This window comes from Populus nigra, chromosome 9 (genome assembly GCF_951802175.1).
Source record: "Populus nigra chromosome 9, ddPopNigr1.1, whole genome shotgun sequence".
Lineage (NCBI taxonomy): Eukaryota > Viridiplantae > Streptophyta > Magnoliopsida > Malpighiales > Salicaceae > Populus > Populus nigra.
The window spans coordinates 9,467,929-9,476,929 of NC_084860.1; positions in this window are offsets into that span (position 1 = coordinate 9,467,929).

Genomic DNA, 9,001 nt, shown 5'->3' on the forward strand with positions numbered 1-9,001 from the left:
CAGCCGTAGAACTGGGCTTCCTGGATCACTTTTGGGTCCCAGGGATCTAATTTTCATCAACGTGTTCTGAGAGAACAGTAGTCTATGTACATTAAAAATTTCAGCGTCAGCCGTAGGACTGGGTTTCGAGAATCTTTTTTTGGGACATCAGGGACTCAGTTTTTGCCAACGTTTCTCAGTCAGTAGTTGTCTACATGCGCTGAAGATTTCAGCATCAGCTGTAGAACTGGGCTTCTTGGATGATTTTTGGGTCCAGGGACCTTGTTTTCCTCAACGGTTTTTGATCTAGCTGCTGTCTATATCCATTAAAGATTTCAGCGTCAGCCCTAGAACTGGGTGTCGAGAATCATTTTTTGGGACATCAGACACTCAGATTTTGCCAACGTTTCTCAGTCAGCAGTTGTTTAGATGCGCTGAATATGTCAGCATCAGCCGTAGAACTGGGCTTCTTGGATGATTTTTGGGTCCCAGGGATCTAATTTTCATCAACGTGTTCTGAGAGAGCAGTAGTCTATGTACATTGAAGATTTCAGCGCAGCCGTAGGACTGGGTTTCGAGAATCTTTTTTTAGGACATCAGGGACTCAGTTTTTGCCAACGTTTCTCAGTCAGTAGTTGTCTAGATGCGCTGAAGATTTCAGCATCAGCTGTAGAACTGGGCTTCTTGGATGATTTTTGGGTCCAGGGACCTTGTTTTCCTCAACGGTTTCTGATCTAGCTGCTGTCTATGTCCATTAAAGATTTCAGCGTCAGCCCTAGAACTGGGTGTCGAGAATCATTTTTTGGGACATCAGACACTCAGATTTTGCCAACGTTTCTCAGTCAGCAGTTGTCTAGATGCGCTGAATATGTCAGCATCAGCCGTAGAACTGGGCTTCTTGGATGATTTTTGGGTCCCAGGGATCTAATTTTCATCAACGTGTTCTGAGAGAGCAGTAGTCTATGTACATTAAAAATTTCAGCGTCAGCCGTAGGACTGGGTTTCGAGAATCTTTTTTTAGGACATCAGGGACTCAGTTTTTGCCAACGTTTCTCAGTCAGCAGTTGTCTAGATGCGCTGAATATGTCAGCATCAGCCGTAGAACTGGGCTTCCTGGATGACTTTTGGGTCCCAGGGATCTAATTTTCATCAACGTGTTCTGAGAGAACAGTAGTCTATGTACATTAAAAATTTCAGCGTCAGCCGTAGGACTGGGTTTCGAGAATCTTTTTTTGGGACATCAGGAACTCAGTTTTTGCCAACGTTTCTCAGTCAGTAGTTGTCTACATGCGCTGAAGATTTCAGCATCAGCTGTAGAACTGGGCTTCGTGGATGATTTTTGGGTCCAGGGACCTAGTTTTCCTCAACGGTTTCTGATCTAGCTGCTGTCTATGTCCATTAAAGATTTCAGCGTCAGCCCTAGAACTGGGTGTCGAGAATCATTTTTTGGGACATCAGACACTCAGATTTTGCCAACGTTTCTCAGTCAGCAGTTGTCTAGATGCGCTGAATATGTCAGCATCAGCCGTAGAACTGGGCTTCTTGGATGACTTTTGGGTCCCAGGGATCTAATTTTCATCAACGTGTTCTGAGAGAGCAGTAGTCTATGTACATTGAAGATTTCAGCGCAGCCGTAGGACTGGGTTTCGAGAATCTTTTTTTAGGACATCAGGGACTCAGTTTTTGCCAACGTTTCTCAGTCAGTAGTTGTCTAGATGCGCTGAAGATTTCAGCATCAGCTGTAGAACTGGGCTTCTTGGATGATTTTTGGGTCCAGGGACCTTGTTTTCCTCAACGGTTTCTGATCTAGCTGCTGTCTATGTCCATTAAAGATTTCAGCGTCAGCCCTAGAACTGGGTGTCGAGAATCATTTTTTGGGACATCAGACACTCAGATTTTGCCAACGTTTCTCAGTCAGCAGTTGTCTAGATGCGCTGAATATGTCAGCATCAGCCGTAGAACTGGGCTTCTTGGATGACTTTTGGGTCCCAGGGATCTAATTTTCATCAACGTGTTCTGAGAGAGCAGTAGTCTATGTACATTGAAGATTTCAGCGCAGCCGTAGGACTGGGTTTCGAGAATCTTTTTTTAGGACATCAGGGACTCAGTTTTTGCCAACGTTTCTCAGTCAGTAGTTGTCTAGATGCGCTGAAGATTTCAGCATCAGCTGTAGAACTGGGCTTCTTGGATGATTTTTGGGTCCAGGGACCTTGTTTTCCTCAACGGTTTTTGATCTAGCTGCTGTCTATATCCATTAAAGATTTCAGCGTCAACCCTAGAACTGGGTGTCGAGAATCATTTTTTGGGACATCAGACACTCAGATTTTGCCAACGTTTCTCAGTCAGCAGTTGTTTAGATGCGCTGAATATGTCAGCATCAGCCGTAGAACTGGGCTTCTTGGATGATTTTTGGGTCCCAGGGATCTAATTTTCATCAACGTGTTCTGAGAGAGCAGTAGTCTACGTACATTAAAAATTTCAGCGTCAGCCGTAGGACTGGGTTTCGAGAATCATTTTTTGGGACATGAGGGACTTAGTTTTTGTCAACGTTTCTCAGTCAGCAGTTGTCTAGATGCGCTGAAGATGTTAGGATCAGCCGTAGAACTGGGCTTCTTGGATGATTTTTGGGTCTTAGGGTCCTAGTTTTCCTCATCGTTTTCTGATCTAGCTGTTGTCGATGTACATTAAAGATTTCAGCGTCAGCCCTAGAACTGGGTTTCGAGAATCATTTTTTAGGACATTAGAGACTCAGTTTTTATCAACGTTTCTCAGTTAGCAGTTGTGTAGATGCGCTGAAGATGTCAGCATCAGCCGTAGAACTGGGCTTCTTGGATGATTTTTGGGTCCCAGGGACCTAGTTTTCCTCATCGTTTTCTGATCTAGCTGTTGTCTATGTACATTAAAGATTTCAGCGTCAGCCCTAGAACTGGGTTTCGAGAATCATTTTTTTGACATCAGTGACTCAGTTTTTGTCAACGTTTCTCAGTCAGCGGCAACCATAAAACTAGGCTTCTTGGATGATTTTTAGGTCCCAAGGACCCAGTTTTCATCAACGGTTTCTGAGCCAGCAGTAGTTTATGTAGACTTAAGATTTCAGCGTCTGTCGTAGAACTGGGTTTCAAGGATGATTTTTGGGACAGCAGGGACTCAGTTTTCATCAACGATTTCTCAGTCAACAGTATTCTAATTTGAAATCCAAGATCTACAACTCCATATATGGCCCAATGACTGAATAGTGTTTCAGTTTGTATTGAACCAGCATCTCTTTTCTAAGCTTAACCGTCTCTTTGTCTTCTCAATTTCAGTAGTTGAACTCATCAATCAATCCTTTGATTTATGTGATAGGCCTGCATTTACCATATATTAAAGCTATCTTATATTATCAGACTTGTTATTATAAAACATGCGTAAGTTAGGGAATTTAATGATACTTTAAGTGCAATATGATGATATAAAGCCTTAGTGAGAATGCACGTTTTAGTACTAATCAAAAGGGTTAACCTTGGATTTTAGATCACAAGTTGAATGATTGAGATGCACATATAAGATTAATATCGGACAATGGAATAATGAACTTGCTTTATGATGTTCACAATAAGAATTTATTTATCCAAGTTAATAGTAAAATGTAATGTTGTTCATTATTATTACTACTATTTCAAGAATCATTCTTTTATTCTTATATTGCAATTCAATTGTAATAGGTACATCACACATGCAAGGCGCATGGAACTCTGTTCCACATGTTTTGTTATAAATTATTTAATCATGTACTTAGGTAATCTGTATTTTGTATAACAATATAATGACTAGGTATTTGCCGATTGACATTTTGTAAAAGACTTGTAATGAAAACTATCTAGAAACAGTGTCGTGGATTTATAAGTATAAAGACATAATGATATGAATGCTTTGTATTATGTATTCTTTTCTATTAAGATATTGAATCATGTGATTATACGAGCATTGTGTCATATCCGATTAATGATACTCTTAGATTTGATCTATAAATATTGTTGTGGAAAGTATCAATGGTCTTGATGATATATATATATATAAATTCTCCCATTTTCGTGTCTATATGAATGCTTAAAGATGACCAAATATCAATATAATAAATGGTATCATGAAATATACAATTCAAGAAGAACAAAACTTAAGAATCACTACATTAGATATTGTAATGATGGACTATGACAAAAAAAAATACCTTTGTTTTCTACTTATTACAAATAAGCATTATATCGAAATCAATATAATTTTAAGGGCTGTTACAATTTTTTACTTAAAATAACTTACTATGATACCATATCTATTAAACTAATCATCATTAACCATATAACCCACTTTTACAATTTCATTCTTATAATTCTCATCATTTAAATCTTACATTAAAAGCAATCCTAAAAAAATTTTAAAGTTATTTCTAGCCAACTTAACATAACTTAACCGCTCAAAAACATTGGTAAATATTTTAACGATACCTAAAGTTATAGAATTCAGTTTCATGCATAGTTTATTTGTTCCAAAAGCTAAGATATAAGGCTACTACTTTACTAAAGGCAAGACAACCCGATCTTGCCATTAATACATCCAAAACTACTCATTATTGCAACATTTAAAAGATGTCTAACAAGATTTAATCGAACCCTTCCTTAATGTGCAACCCATATTTAGAGTTTTATAACTCCAATTTAAGCAAAGTTAGTCTCGTTAGAAAGCTAAAATTTATAACTTCAACTTTTATGAAGAAATATATTCCATTTTTTTGTCATTTTCAAGCCCTAAACACAACTGGAAGTTGGGTGATGAAGCAATCCAGTTTTTCAATTTTTGCTTCTAACATACAACAAAGTATTTTCATTCGTTTTCTTACCATTCAAAGTGATTAGTTCATCCACATATCTTATAACATCATTAATGTAAACACCCAAAGGAATATATATATATATATATATATATATATATATATATATATATATATTTAGAGAGAGAGGGATGATGATGGATGCAATTTTCGCAGCTGATGCAGAAATCGGCAGCGACGCAGTTCCGCTGCCGATTCTGGATCGGCAGCGACGCAGTTCCGCTGCCGATTCTGGATCGGCAGCGACACAGTTTTTGCTGCCGATGCAGAAATCGGCAGTGACACAGTTTCGGCAGCGACACAGTTTTTGCTGCCGATGCAGAAATCGGCAGCGATGCAGTTTTTGCTGCCGATGCAGAAATCGGCAGCGATGCAGTTTTCGCTGCCGATTTCTCAATGAACAGTGACGCAGAGCTGGGAGGGAGGGGTAAAACTGGTTTTAGATAAACCAAACAAGGATAAGGACACACCTAAACCAACCCCCAAACAACCCATTTCATTGGATGGGTAGTATAAATACAAAGAGGGGAGAGAGAATGACCCATCTCCTTCCAAATTCAGCAGCTGCATGTCGTTCTTCCCTTCCCCTTTCACAACAGAAACGTAAATCAGACCAGTAGAGATTACTTTGTGAACTTGTGAGGGAGAGATGAGACCTTGAGAGAGGAGTGGGCAGCTGCATAGAGGAGAGGCAAAGGAGAGCCGGAAAAAAAAAAAAAAAGAAGAAGGAGAACCAGCAGCTGAATAGTGTCAAACCTTCCTCAAACTTAGTTAAATTCAGAAGGTATGGGTCATGAAACTCTCTTCCTCTCCCCCGTAAGATCAAAAAACGAAAATAAAGAAGAAGAAAAAAAAACCCTAAGAAAAGAATTGATCTAAGACCTAAGCCAGCTGTGAAGGAAGCTGAAATTAACCAAGAGAACAAGCAAACAAAAGTGAAATAAAGTCAATTTCAGAACATCTAACAAATCATGGTAGAGGGCCGGCTTTAACTAGGGGGAATTAATGTGTTCTGCTGTGATGATTGTTGCTGGAATTAATGTGTTCTGCTGTGATGTTGTTGCTGGAATTAATGTGTTCTGCTGTGATGATTGTTGCTGGAATTAATGTGTTCTGCTGTGATGATTGTTGCTGGAATTAATGTGATGTTGTTGCTGGAATTAATGTGTTCTGCTGTGATGTTTGTTGCTGGAATTAAGGTGTTCTACTGTGATGATTGTGCTGAAATTGATGCTCCCGATTATGGGTTGCGCAGCGAAATTCTGTTTCGCTGCCGCAACTGAACCTGCTGCAGCGAATTAATATTCGCTGCCTAGTTGTGTGTTGCGCAGCGAAATTCTGTTTCGCTGCCGCACCTGAACCTGCCGCAGCGAATTAATATTCGCTGCCGAGTTGTGTGTTGCGCAGCGAAATTCTGTTTCGCTGCCGCAACTGAACCTGCTGCAGCGAATTAATATTCGCTGCCGAGTTGTGTGTTGCGCAGCGAAATTCTGTTTCGCTGCCGCAACTGAACCTGCTGCAGCGAATTAATATTCGCTGCCGAGTTGTGTGTTGCGCAGTGAAATTCTGTTTCGCTGCCGCAACTGAACATGCTGCAGCGAATTAATATTCGCTGCCGAGTTGTGTGTTGCGCAGCGAAATTCTGTTTCGCTGCCGCAGCTGAACCTCCTGCAGCGAAGTGATATTCGCTGCCGAGTTGTGCGTTGTGCAGCGAAACTGTGGCGCCAACAGCGGTGCAGTTCTCGCTGCCGAACTGGCAGCCCGCAGCGAACCAGTTCTCGCTGCCGAATTGGGCAGCCCTCAGCGAACCGGTTCTCGCTGCCGATTCCTACAATAAGCCTCCTAGGCAGGAATGACTTAAATGCTAATAACAATTTCATGATATGATGGTGTAAAATAGGGAACACTTTAATGTGAACATGTGAACTATTGAAATAAGTGTGATGATGAATGTGATTCAAAAATAAAATAAATACAACTGTGCTGATTTGTGACCATTGATGTCTCAGGTGGTGCAGTCGGGATTGGACCATCATCAAGACAGGAACGACCCACAGGTGGAACAGGTAGGTGACTTGCACCTTTCTTTTTCATACGTTGATCCTTAGAACATTTTGACTTGAGTACTACCATATTGTTAGAACCGATATTAAATTGTCGAACGCTTAATTGTTGATAAAAGAGTGATTAGCTTCGGCTAATGGCATCCGAATGGATGGCCGGGACAAAAGAGTGATTAGCTTCGGCTAATGGCATCCGAATGGATGGCCGGGACAAAAGAGTGATTAGCTTCGGCTAATGGCATCCAAACGGATGGCCGGGACAAAAGAGTGATTAGCTTCGGCTAATGGCATCCAAACGGATGGCCGGGACAAAAGAGTGATTAGATTCGGCTAATGGCATCCAAACGGATGACCGGGACAAAGAATGATTAGCTTTGGCTAATGGCGTCCGAATGGATGGCCGGGTTAAAAAGGAATGATTTCGCTGCCGATTGTGGATCGGCAGCGACGCAGTTCCGCTGCCGATTCTGGATCGGCAGCGACACAGTATTCGCTGCCGATACAGAAATCGGCAGCGACCTAGTTTCCGCTGCCGATACAGAAATCGGCAGCGACGCAGTTCCGCTGCCGATTCTGGATCGGCAGCGACACAGTATTCGCTGCCGATACAGAAATCGGCAGCGACCTAGTTTCCGCTGCCGATACAGAAATCGGCAGCGACGCAGTTTCCGCTGCTGATTTTGGATCGGCAGCGATGCAGTCTTCGCTGCCGATACAGAATTCGGCAGCGACCCAGTTTCGCTGCCGATTCCTTGATCGGCAGCGATGTAGTTTCGGCTGCCGATTTTAGGATTGGCAGTGACGCAGCTATTGCTATGGAATCCGGATGGATAGCCGGGACAAATAAACGACTAGTTTCGGCGAATGGCATTTGAAAACTTGTGTATCTATATGTACTACTAATTGTTACATCAAATACATGAAGAAATTATAAATGTTAATGCTTATTTAATTGCTAGGCCGTTAGTTACCAATATTATTATTATTATTAAGTATTTGTTTTCTCTTAAATGTTTTGTACTGCTGCAGGGACGTCACACCAACAAGATGTCTAGGATACCCGATACATGGGAACCTACTTTTGCAAAGAATTAAGTAGATGCATTCGAACTCACAATGTATTTTGTAGGGATCAATGTACTGAATGTATAACTTTTATTAGACCCTTTTTGTTTAAAATTTTGTGATGGCTATTAGTAGTATAAGAATGCAAACTCATGTCCATGTATATATATTTTTAATATGAATTTCAAATCATGCAACACTAATATTATGTGTTTGTGTAAGATTCGCTTTTGAATGAACTGTTGATTGTATGGGTTGTATTTTGATGATGTAAGGATTCAAGTTCTTTGATTACCGACACCAGGTGTATTAAATATATATATAAAAAAAAAAATTTACTATTGTTGGGCTTAGAAATCCGAGTCGTTACAGTTGGTATCAGAGCCCTTGGTATGGATCCTGAGGATCATTAATAAATGTGTTGTTGCGATGAATTTCAGGATGGTACGCACCCGACAAGGGACACAAACTGAGCCGCCCTCCTTAGAAAGGAGGGGCATGAACCGAGGTGCCCAAGGTTGGCAAGACGAAGATCTAGATGATACGGCATCTCATGCTCCGATAATACCGCCCGAAACCTTGCAGGGGGAAGATACGATGGCAGGAGAAGGCCCGAGGCCTCATCAGACAGAGGGAACACCCTCAGTCGCAATGGAGCAGCGAGAAAGACCAGAAGCACAGCCATCTACTGTTCCAACTGGTGTGCCCCCACAATATGTAGATGCAGGACTCCTTGTACAAATAGTTAAAGCAGTGATGGAAGGCATGGCTAATTCAGCAGCACAAACAACCCCTACCACTCAGAATCCACCAGCAGCCCCTACGACCAGCATGACCATGGATAATGTGGTACCACTGGTGCGACTAGTCAAGAGTATGAGGGAAATGGGTTGTGAACCGTATATGGGGGAACAAGATGCAGAGATAGCTGGAAGATGGATCAGGAAGGTAGAAAAGACAATGATTCAAATAAGCATACCCGAGGGTTTGAGGGTAAATTGTGCATCCCAGTTACTATCTGATAGGG